Genomic DNA, 12,289 nt, shown 5'->3' with positions numbered 1-12,289 from the left:
GTATAAAGTTACCCCAGTTTCTCCCACATATACAATTTTGTTGCATTTTTCCAAAACACTCCATAAACTACATTTCTGGATTTACGGTTGATATATATATATTATTACTACAGTAACTTGATCCGAAGAGTCGGATCACGTCGAGTTGACAGGAGCGGATCATCAGATCACACGAGACGTTTGATCTGATGATCCGCGCCTGTCAACGAGACGTGATCCAACTCTTCGGATCAAGTTACTGTAGTAATGATAAATTTATTATATACCCCCTTGTGCATTTTAAATCCACATTTATAAGATAATAAATGTAATCCAAATGATCAAAAACACAGACATACCATGAAATTATGTTTTGTATACGCAGGTTCGTTTGTGACGCGGTCAACATTTTCCACAAATAACGTTGCGTTGTTGCATTGTGACGTCATTGTGACGGCATCAGTTTCAGAGGATACTGATACGGAATCAGAAAACCACAGTGTGGTGATCCGGAAAACCGGATCACACGCTGTGAAATCCACAGTATCAAAGAACGATACATTGATGGGTATATAATAAAATGTTTGATACGATAGTTGTGACCGTTACAGTCCTCAAATTGAATAATTTTATGCCTCGTTCACAAGAAGAATTTGATTCCCTTTAAACGTAAGTTAATGCGAATTAAATCTGAATCGCGTCCACACGGATAATTTAATGCGCATTAGTTTATTTCGAATCAAAATTTACGTCGCGATTTAATGCGAATTAAATTTACTTTGCATGTCCTCCGTGTGAACGCAAAGCGAAACTAATTCGTATTAAATGTACACGTATGCAAAATGGCAAATTTGGGTCACATGCATCATACCATTGGTCAGCTATATTATATCAATGTTAGATTTGTGCGAAAAACTAATCAAAATGATAATAATCACTTTAAAAAACATGTACAAATTGCATGTCATTAAATAATGTTAGACGTAAATATGTGCTCTGGATATAGGCATACTGAGTACTAGATATGGGAAGAATTGCTTTTAAATAAGAGAAAAATGTTTTAAAATAGTGGTATGTTTTTCTTTTTTACATTTTAATTATAAAGTTATATTAAATAAATACTATATGACGTCATAATAGACTTATAATACGCATTAATAATTAAAATTTACGTCACAACAGTAGTCAGCGGAATGGTGAAAGAGATGTTCCGAGTCTTTTTTAAAACTCGGCAAATGAAGAAGCAATATATTGTCTAGAATGAATGCTGGTCATCAGAGGAAATGAGTAATTTCTTGGGAACATATACAAACAAACACGATAAGACTCCTTGTGTGTAGATCAGTTACATGTATATTGTCAACATGTTTTGAACAATGAATTTTGTATCTACCCAATATTCATTAAAATATCTATCAAATTAATTTTCAATAAAATAATATATCCTATAATTCATTTCCCGCACCCTTTAATTAAGTGATGCATACGAATTTAATGAGCATTAGTTTACTTGGCATTAAATATTACCGCCATGTGAACGCTATTTGATTTGAATTGATTTAATGCGCATTATTTTATTTCGCATCAAATTTGATGCGAAGGAAAATTTAATACGCATCCGTGTGAACGAGGCATTAATGACATATTGACAAAAAGTACACTTTTTAACACCACACGGCTCGCGTAAATTTTCTATTCTAAAAATAGATTATTGTGTTTCTTATGTAACAGAATGTCTTTTAAATTGTTGTCTCTTTTAAAAGCCACTATGGGCTTATCTCTAAAAAAATTTTTGAGGCGGTCAGAATTTTCAAGAATTCTTTGACAGTTTTTAAAAATCTTATGAATATTGGGAAGCCCTTTAGAATAGTCTACCACAAAGGGAACGGACAGTATATTAAAAATGTTGGATGCTGTTCTTGACAATAATAATTTTAGTTTCAATAACAAATTTTACATGCAGACTGAAGGGACCGCGATTGGATAAAAAAAAATTGGACGAAACTACGCTTGTGTTTAAGACTTCTTTTACAAAACGTGCTTAATCTGCAATCATTAAGTTATTCTTTTTCTGCATTGGATCCCCCTGATAAAAACAAGTATAACGCATATTTCAGGTTGCCTCATATATGAATACAGGATTTAGAATCAAACCATGTGTTCCATTGATACATTATTATGTCGTAATGACGAAACATTAGTAAATATAAATAGCAATAACAGGTATAAAACGAATTCATAAACATTTAAGTCCATTCTACCTATCCACATTTAAATCATTTGTAAATCTGTAACTTGTAAGACCAATCATTTAAATTAAAAGGCCTGATCTGTTTTAAAAGGAAAAAAATAGTGTATTTTGATAAACAGGAATATTAAGGGATTTATTATAGGTCATTAAGCAAGATTTGTTAAAACTCGGTCAACAAATAAGTCGGTCTTCGCACGGTTATTGTCATTCAGTAATTTGATGTCAAAACCACACTCTGCGAAAAATATTAATAACGTTAAGCGTACGATTAGCATTCTTTGTGTTGCTAAGTAGCACGAATTGGAATAATTCCAACACCTTCTTTTTGTGTATCAACAAAGCATAAACAAAAGCAATAGCAAAAACGATGCAACGCTTCGAAATCTTGTTTGTAAGAAAATATTACTGTATTCAGTTAAACGAATTTCACGGTTTTTTTCCTTATTCACCTTACAGAAAAGGACAACCACTATTTCTGTGGAAACATCAAATTTCCCTAAAATTTGTTCAAATTGGCATGTTTGAAACACTGATGTATTAGCACGATAAAACACACCGGCTTATTATGTTCCCCGACCAGTTTAAACCCGTTTCAACTTAGAATGTATATATGCTATGACAAATAAATATTAAAGTGAAACGATCATTTGCTTTATTACGTGGTTTTTTATATCTATTTTTTAATCGGTGTATATTTCTTTGTAATAAAAAAAATGTTTTGCAAAATATATATAAAATAAATTTGTTGTCAACATATACTTAGACATAGATATTTGACAAATGGTTCGCTAAACACTATAGATATCATTTACATATCATTTACATGATCACTGTTCGTTATATTCACCTTGTATCATTTCATCAGCAAAAAGCTCACAATTCTGGCTAAAATGTCAAGAAATTAAGATATTAACAGATGGAAATAGAATTCATTGCCCCCCCCCCCCCTCTCCTAAAAAAATACTTCTAAATGTAAGTACTATTTTATATAATCTCTTGTTGAATACATGTAAACACTTATTCCTGAACAAAGGCACAATTTTCAATTCCGGTGCTAGTCTATGTTGTATCCACCACTGACAGGTTTTGTCTATCACGACAAGTGATTTGTTATGAACTCAGTTTTCGTTTGAAATAGACTAAAAGAGTTCTTGTGCTACCCATTTTCACTGCAATTAATTGTTGTTCCCTGATTTTATGCCAGTATACATGCATGTTTCCAAGTTTTGTCTATGTTTCTAAGTATGTCAGACCCGAAAGTATGGTCCTAAAACAAGTTCGCCAAAGCCGGTTCAATACAATAACCTATACGATAGAGTGATATTAAAGGTTTATTAAAAACATAACAGAAATATCGATTAACAATTCTATTTAAAACACATAGAATCATATGGTAGAAATCCCCCAAGCTTTCTAATTTGGTTGAATCTTACTCAGTCTGGGTCTTCTGGGAATTCCTTTGAATATATTGTTTCCTTTTTATTGTAAAAGCACAAAAAACCCTAAAAACACAACTCCCATCTTCAATAGTATCATTATGTGTTTGGTGTTACTTTCCAATAGTTGTTCATCTAAAAAAAATGTTAAAGGTGTATGTCCAGTAACATGTATTTCATTGCAATCATTTTGTAGTTCAACCCAGGATTTGAATAAATCTATCGAAAAATTATTTTTCATGGATTTCAAGAGTAACTTGACATTCAATTCCATGATATATGAACCTAGTTAGTTTAAAGCCAGATATTAATATCCAGTGTTTATAGAAATAAGATGTGGTATCTAAAATAATTTCATTGATGCTATAAACTATATTAGATTAGTCAATTTTAAGCCTCCATCCGAATATTTCTTAATAAGGACATATTGTTTAACTCTACGAGTTGACCCATTCCATACAAATGAAAACAAGAAACCCAGTTTTTTTCTAATTCTTTACAATATAACACAGACGAGTTGGGGATAGACATAAAAATATGATTCAACTGGGGTAGAACATTTTCTTAATAACTGTAATCTTGCCAATGGGGGATAAATGTCTTTCCCCGTTGAATTAGAATGGATTTGATTTTTACTAACTTTGGATCATATTTTAGCTTAGATATTTTGTGTAATTCAACGTCAAATATTATTCCTAACAGGGTGAGATTAGTAGTTTCCCGATAAAGATTACTATTTGGTAATGAAACATCATTACTGTATTTTTAGAGCAATCTAGACGGTGTGAGTTTTACAATAATGCATACATAAGCCAGATATTTCTGAAAATCTTTGTATTGTCTTTAGAGTTTTCAGTATACTTTGCTCAGTTCCATCGAGAATAATCGAGCTGTCGTCATCAATGTGAGATTCATTTCAATATTACCCATTGTAATGCCTTTAATGTTTTTATTCATTCTTATTGGCATTGCTAGAATTTCTGCGCATATTAGGAAGATATAAGGTTTCCTTGTCGGTAGCCTGTCTCAATATCAAACACCTCAGATTGATTGTCACCTTGGTTAACAAGATGTTATATGTGTATAGAAAACATTAACCCATTTTTTAATAGGACCAAAATTGAAGAAATCCAAAGTTTTGTGTATAAAATTTCATCACAATTTATCGAAGTCTGTCCCAGAGTCAATAACAAAAGATCAGGGATATCATCTTCTTCGTTATAATGCATAACAACAATTATCAACCAATATATCTGTTGGATATAAATCTTGTTTGATCTGGTTCAATCATTTTATCTAAATGTTTTCTTTTAAATGTAAAACGTATACGGTACTAATTTTGATGCACCAGATGCGCATTTCGACAAATAATGTCTCTTCAGTGATGCTCAACCGAAATGTTTGAAATCCGAAATAACTATGAAATCTAGCTGCAATAGAACAAGAGGCAATTATGTATAATGTATTTTGAAAAAGTCATAGGTGGCCAGTTTTCTAGATACTGCTTATGTTTATCACCCTTTGGTATCAAAATAATTATAATATCATAATAATTTGTGACAAAAACCAATGGTGTTTCTTCTTTAAAAATTTATGTTTATATTATACGTACAATTGAATATTTGAATTTACCTTAATGCAGTTCGTTCCCATGACTTGTGTGGAGCATTTCACGGTGCATCTAATGCTTCCATTTTAATTCCTGGGAAAGACAAACCTGTTTGGGAATACCTTTCGAACTCTGTTGTAAAATTCGTTGAATTTTCAATGCTTAACAAGTGTTGTCAATGTAAAACTTACTGGGGATACTGGAAATTGTAAACACCATCTTGTACAAGTTATGAAAGCATTTCTCCACACCAAGATGAAAGTGAGTGTACCTTTGCCCGATATGCCTGAATGTTAGAGCATTTATATTTACTAGATTAAACCCTGATGACATAGCGGAATGGGATGGGACATTTTTCTGCGTATGCATGTCAATAAGTTTCAAAAAAAAAATATCAAACATGAAATCCAATGCGGAAAATGAACGACCTAATTTCATTCAGTTTGAAACATATTTCGTCACAATACATGGCTTTTCTGGTCTTTGATGTATTATATTAACATTGTACATGTACAGAAGTATCAATGTTCATGTACATGGGCTACACACGGTTTATAAAGCACTGCATGCAGGTTTTATTGGGAATGTCACATTCATTGATACATTTTCTAAATTGCACACAAAACATGCGCACGGGTATTACATACAATATATTTGTGGCAATATTTAAAGTATTCGCGATCTAGAAACGTTTGTCAAACAATCATGGATCTGAGATAATCGATCTTTTTGGAATAAATTAATGATACTTACATTCAATTGTATGTTTTATGTACAGGTTGTATAACTGACAATCCACAGAAAACCCAAAATTTCCCTTTTCTGCTGTCGTATTTCACTCCAATGTAAGAACAATGTATGCATGCACGTTTGTGAAACGGATATCAGATTTCAGATTGCCATAAGAACTGGCCAGTCTCCCAGTGTTTACATGTAGAATGTGATCTACTTCTTGAATTCAACATTTTATTAACAATGAAACAATTGAAGTCGTAGGCTACTGTGTATGCCGTATTCCTCATTTTGCCTGTTTAATTAATATGTTGTTTAGTTGATTTTGCAGTCATTTAATAACTTTTAAAGTGATGACCTAACAACGATACTGATTGGATAAAACATTCATTTGATTTCTGTGTCCCCCCCCCAAAAAAAACGTCCGGAGTTCATCTGCACTAAGCACGCGGGACTACTTTTCTCTAGAATGCGTCTTCCCCGTTAACAGCCGTTCTATTGTTAGCGCTGTTTATAGAACGGAATTTTCATATACAATGTAAACGAAATGTATTCGTTTGATGCTACCAAAAATAAACACAACCAAAGATGTGAATAAAATACAAATTAATTTAAAGAAACAAACACATAAATGCCTAGTGATGACGTGGCAGAACAGTACACTTGATGACGTAGGACACTGACTGGTAGAAGTAGACAGATTACGGTATGTATCGTCTGTTTTACGAGTTTGATAACATGACGGAGTAAGCAATGACTTTTGTTCTGGTAAATATTAATGAAATTGAACTGCATTATATTGGGCTCAGTAAACGAGGAAATTTAAATGAAGAGATGTTGAGCTTTTTACTTGATATCGAAATGGAGCCGAGTGGCATTCCACCTTTCCCACGATACAAATATCTTCCTTTATATCTATTTTAGCTTTTAACAATTGGATCTTTATGTTGGCGTATGATCCATTTAGTTCTGCACAGAAACTACCTCACCCAATCCGAACGCACAGCCAGTTTTGTTGTTGTTTTCATTGTGACATATTGGTATTCCTACACGTGATTTCAGAAACATTAATTCAAGCTTTTTGATGAAACTATTTAATTTTCTGCCTTAGATATATAATTTAATAATAAGAAATAAAACTTATAATTCTTTATTTGATGCATGTATCAAAGGAAAAATTGGACGGAAAACTTCATCGATGCGCGTAGTTTCATTTCTTAAATCAGTTTTATGTTACGGGAAATATCGACACTGCAAATACATACATGTGTACAACTTGGATGCAAGTTTATAGTGTCCGCTACTTTTCATACTGATTTATTTTTTCATTTGTTTTTCGTGTGTTTTAGGTGGTTTCTGAACAAGATATTTGAAAAAAGAAAAATTTGTAAGATACAAGTTTAAAACATATTTTTGAACCTTAATATCAAACAATTAATGAAATTTGGGCTCTAAAATATCTTATTTGAAAACAAAACACCATTGTTATCATTCCAGAAGAAATCACAAGAAAATCATACAAAAACTATTGATCCCAATTCTTCGCGAACAATTAGAAGGCTTTCCACCTTTTAAGGTTAAAAAAAGAGAAGATAATAATCTTTTAGTGATGTAAGAAACTCTAAAAACTTAAATGTAGTATTTCTATATGAAAGGGGTAGCCCTCGGTATTTTAGTAAGTATAGATATGTTCTACCCATCAAAATACTGTAAAAGGACGTATCTATTTGGGAAAAGTAAATTAAAGTCGATTAATTAACCCTCCGAGGAAGAAATCACCGTCAAATTTGCCGCATCTACCGAAAATACGGAAAATGCTTTCCAGGTCCGCGGGGGTCCGGCATTCGCGCCGGGGTGCCTATACGGAGCTAGATAGAGCAATGCTGATATTTGTGTTAGAAAGAGCATTAAATTCTAAGCAGGGTAGCATATTCGATCGTTTTTTTTCCCACCCCTTTAGAGTCACAGAAAGGGCGGCTTTATAGAAACTCTAGAACTAATAAAAGGGGTAGCCCTCGGTATTGTAGCTCTACGGGGACTACCCAGGTAGGTATAGACATGTTCTACCCACCAAAAGATTAATAAAGAATGTATATATTTAGGAAAAATAAATTAAAGTCGATTAATCAACTCTACGAGGAAGAAAAAGCCGTCCAATTTGCCACATATACCGAAAATACCGAAATTCGTGTCCTGGGCCGCAGTGGGTCCCGCATTCGCCTCGAGGTGCCTATACGGAGCTGGATAGAGCCACGCCGATATTTTTGTTAGAAAGAGCATTAAATTCTAAGCAGGGTGCCATGTTCGATTGTCTTTCTGAGCCCCTTTAGGGCCACAGAGAGGGCGGTTCTATAAAGACTCCAAGGGGAATTTCTATATGAAAGGGGTAGCCCTCGGTATTTTAGCTCTACGGCGACTACATAGGTAGGTATAGACATGTTCTACCCACCAAAAGAATCATAAAAAATGTATCTATTTGAGAAAAATAAAATAGCGAAATTCGTGTTCTGGGCCGCAGGGGTCCCGCATTTGCCTGGAGGTGCCTATACGGAACTCGATAGAGCCACGCCGATATTTTTGTTGTAAAGAGCATTAAATTCTAAGAAGGGTACCATGTTCGATTGTCTTTCTGAGTCCCTTTAGGGTCACAGAGAGGGCGGCTCTATAAAGAGTCCAAGGGGAATTTCTATATGAAAGGGGTAGCCCTCGGTATTTTAGCTCTACGGCGACTACATAGGTAGGTATAGACATGTTCTACCCACCAAAAGAATCATAAAAAATGTATCTAATTGAGAAAAATAAAATAGCGAAATTCGTGTTCTGGGCCGCAGGGGTCCCGCATTTGCCTGGAGGTGCCTATACGGAACTCGATAGAGCCACGCCGATATTTTTGTTGTAAAGAGCATTAAATTCTAAGAAGGGTACCATGTTCGATTGTCTTTCTGAGCCCCTTTAGGGTCACAGAGAGGGCGGCTCTATAAAGAGTCCAAGGGGAATTTCTATATGAAAGGGGTAGCCCTCGGTATTTTAGCTCTACGGCGACTACATAGGTAGGTATAGACATGTTCTACCCACCAAAAGAATCATAAAAAATGTATCTATTTGAGAAAAATAAAATAGCGAAATTCGTGTTCTGGGCCGCAGGGGTCCCGCATTTGCCTGGAGGTGCCTATACGGAACTCGATAGAGCCACGCCGATATTTTTGTTGTAAAGAGCATTAAATTCTAAGAAGGGTACCATGTTCGATTGTCTTTCTGAGCCCCTTTAGGGTCACAGAGAGGGCGGCTCAATAAAGAGTCCAAGGGCAATTTCTATATGAAAGGGGTAGCCCTCGGTATTTTAGCTCTACGGGGACTACTCAGGGAGGTAGGGACATGTTCTACCTACCAAAACATTCCTAAAGATTGTATCTATTTGGGACAAATAAATTAAAGTCGATTAATTAGCTCTATGAAGAAGAAAAAGCCGTCCAATTTGCCGTATTTACTGAAAATAGCGAAATTCACGTTCTGGGCAGCAGGAGGTCCTGCATTCGCCTCGAGGTGCCTATACAGAGCTCGATAGAGCCACGCCGATATTTTTGTTAGAAAGAGCATTAAATTCTAAGCAGGGTACCATGTTCGATTGTCTTTTTGAGCCCCTTTAGGGCCACAGAGAGGGCGGCTCTATAAAGACTCCAAGGCGGATTTCTATATGAAAGGGGTAGCCCTCGGTATTTTAGCTCTACGGGGACTACATAGGTAGGTAGGGACATGTTCTACCCACCAAAAGAATTATAAAGAATGTATCTATTTGGGAGAAATAAATTAAAGTCGATTAATTAACTCACCGAGGAAGAAATCGTCGTCCTTTTTGCCGTTTCTACAGAAAATACGAAAATTCACTTCCTGGGCAGCGGGGTGGTCCTCTATTTGCGTCGGGGTACCTATACTGAGCAAGATATAGCAATGCTGATATTTTCATTAGAAAGAGCATTACATTCTAAGCAGGGTAGCATATTGGATTGTTTTTTTCCAGCACTTACGGGGCCAGAGAGAGTGCGTCTCTATAGAGACTCTAAACAGAGCAAAAGGGGTAGTCCTCCGTATTTTAGCTCTACGGGGACTACCCAGGTAGATAAAGACATGTTCTACGCACCAAAAGATTCATAAAGAATGTATCTATGTGGGAAAAATAAATTAAATTCGATCAATTAACTCTCCGAGGAAGAAATGACCGTCCAATATGCCATATCTACCGAAAATACCGAAATTCGCTTCCTGGGCTGCGGGGGGTGGGGCGCATTCGCGTCGGGGTGCTTATACGGATCTAGATAGAGCAATGCTGATATTTTGGCTGTAAAGAGTGTTAAATTCTAAGCAGGGTAGCATATTTGGTTGGGGTGTTTTTTTTTGGCTGCCCCTTTAGCGCCATAGGGAGGAGTGGAGCGGCCATCGAAGACAGCTCGCTTTCTCGGCAGCAGCAAAATCAGAGACATCATCTGCCGAGGAGCAGGACGGACGTCGAGGGGAGCGCTGATCTCTCAGTGGTCTGCTGCGTTGTTCGTATAGTAGGTGTATTTGTATTATTAACAAAAAATTAATTCTATATTCGGTTGAATTGGTATATTAATGATACTGTAAAAAGTGTTTCCTCATTGAGGCGCGAGCGGGACGATCTTGGCACGTGCCAGGTAATTTACAGGTAGCTTTGTTTATTCTGAGGCACGCGCCCTTGTGTATTCCAGGTAAATCCACCTCATGCAGGCACGTGTCAGGTAATCCAATGGTAAACTTTTATTCTAAAGCACTTGTCCACTTTTATATCATGGAAAACAGTGCGAAATACTTTTTAGGTCAAATAGCTAGAATAATATATAGCTTCACATATTTCTATTCATCTTTTTATTGAGAGGGGTAGATTACCCCAATGAAAAATCGAATTTTTTATTTATCAAGGTATGTTAAAGTTCTTTATATCATTTTATTACACGTGAGATGAGAAAAATGATATCAATATCAAATTTATAGCTTTAAAAATAAAAGGTACACCTCTCAATATGTGTCGGAAACCTGGAGTCGGTTTTTTTCCATGGCAGATTCTGCCATAGAAAAGGCCGACTCCAGGTTTCCCAATCCAAAACCCAGATATCTATACATTAAATTGTTCGTCTCGACGAGACGAGAAAGAATATGTAATTAGAATTTTAGTGGCTCAAAAAATAAAAAAAGTTATTGACTGAAAACTTTAGGAATTGGACTTTGACTTTTTGTCGACGAGTGAAATGCAATCCTTATAGGGGTGATTGTCTTATTATACACACTACAGCATTGTTTCTTACACCATTTTTCTCGTCTCAACAAGACAAAGACAATGTTATCAAACACAAGGAAATTGAACAATAAATAAAAATTTCACAGGCAAATAGGTAGTCATTTTTAGCGTTCCTAGCAGAATATCCTCCTGTCAAAAATCATTTTTTTATTTATCAAGGTATGTTAAAGTTCTTTATATCATTTTATTCCACGTTAGAAGACGAGAAAAATGATATCAATATCATAATTATAGCTTTAAAAATAAAAGTTCCAGCTCTCAATATGTGTGGAGAACCTGGAGTCGTTTTTTTTTTGTGGCAGATTCTGTCACAAAAAAGGCCGACTCCAGGTTCTCCAATCCAAAACCCATATATATATACATTAAATTGTTCGTCTCGACGAGTCGAGAAAGAATATGTAATTAGAATTTTAGTGGCTCAAAAAATAAAAAAGTTATTGACTGAAGACTTTAGGAATTGGACTTGGACTTTTTGTCGACGAGTAAAATGTAATCCTTATAGGGGGTGATTGTCTTATTATACACACTACAGCATTGTTTGTTACACCATTTTCCTCGTCTCAACGAGACAAAGACCATGGTATCAAACACAAGGGAAGTGAACAATAAATAAAAATTTCACAGGCAAATAGGTAGTCATTTATAGCGTTCCTAGCAGAATATCCCCCTGTCAAAAATCGAATGTTTTATTTATCAAGGTATGTTAAAGTTCTTTATATCATTTTATTACACGTGAGAAGATGAGAAAGATGATATAAATATCAAATTTATAGCTTTAAAAATAAAAGTTCCAGCTCTCAATATGTGTGGAGAACCTGGAGTCGGTTTTTTTTTTGTGGCAGATTCTGCCACAAAAAAGGCCGACTCCAGGTTCTCCAATCCAAAACCCAGATATCTATACATTAAATTGTTCGTCTCGAAGAGACAAGAAAGAATATGTAATCAGAATTTTAGTAGTTCAAAAAATA

Source organism: Ostrea edulis, chromosome 8 (assembly GCF_947568905.1).
Source record: "Ostrea edulis chromosome 8, xbOstEdul1.1, whole genome shotgun sequence".
Taxonomy (NCBI): Eukaryota; Metazoa; Mollusca; class Bivalvia; order Ostreida; family Ostreidae; genus Ostrea; species Ostrea edulis.
This window is presented reverse-complemented; position numbering follows the sequence as displayed.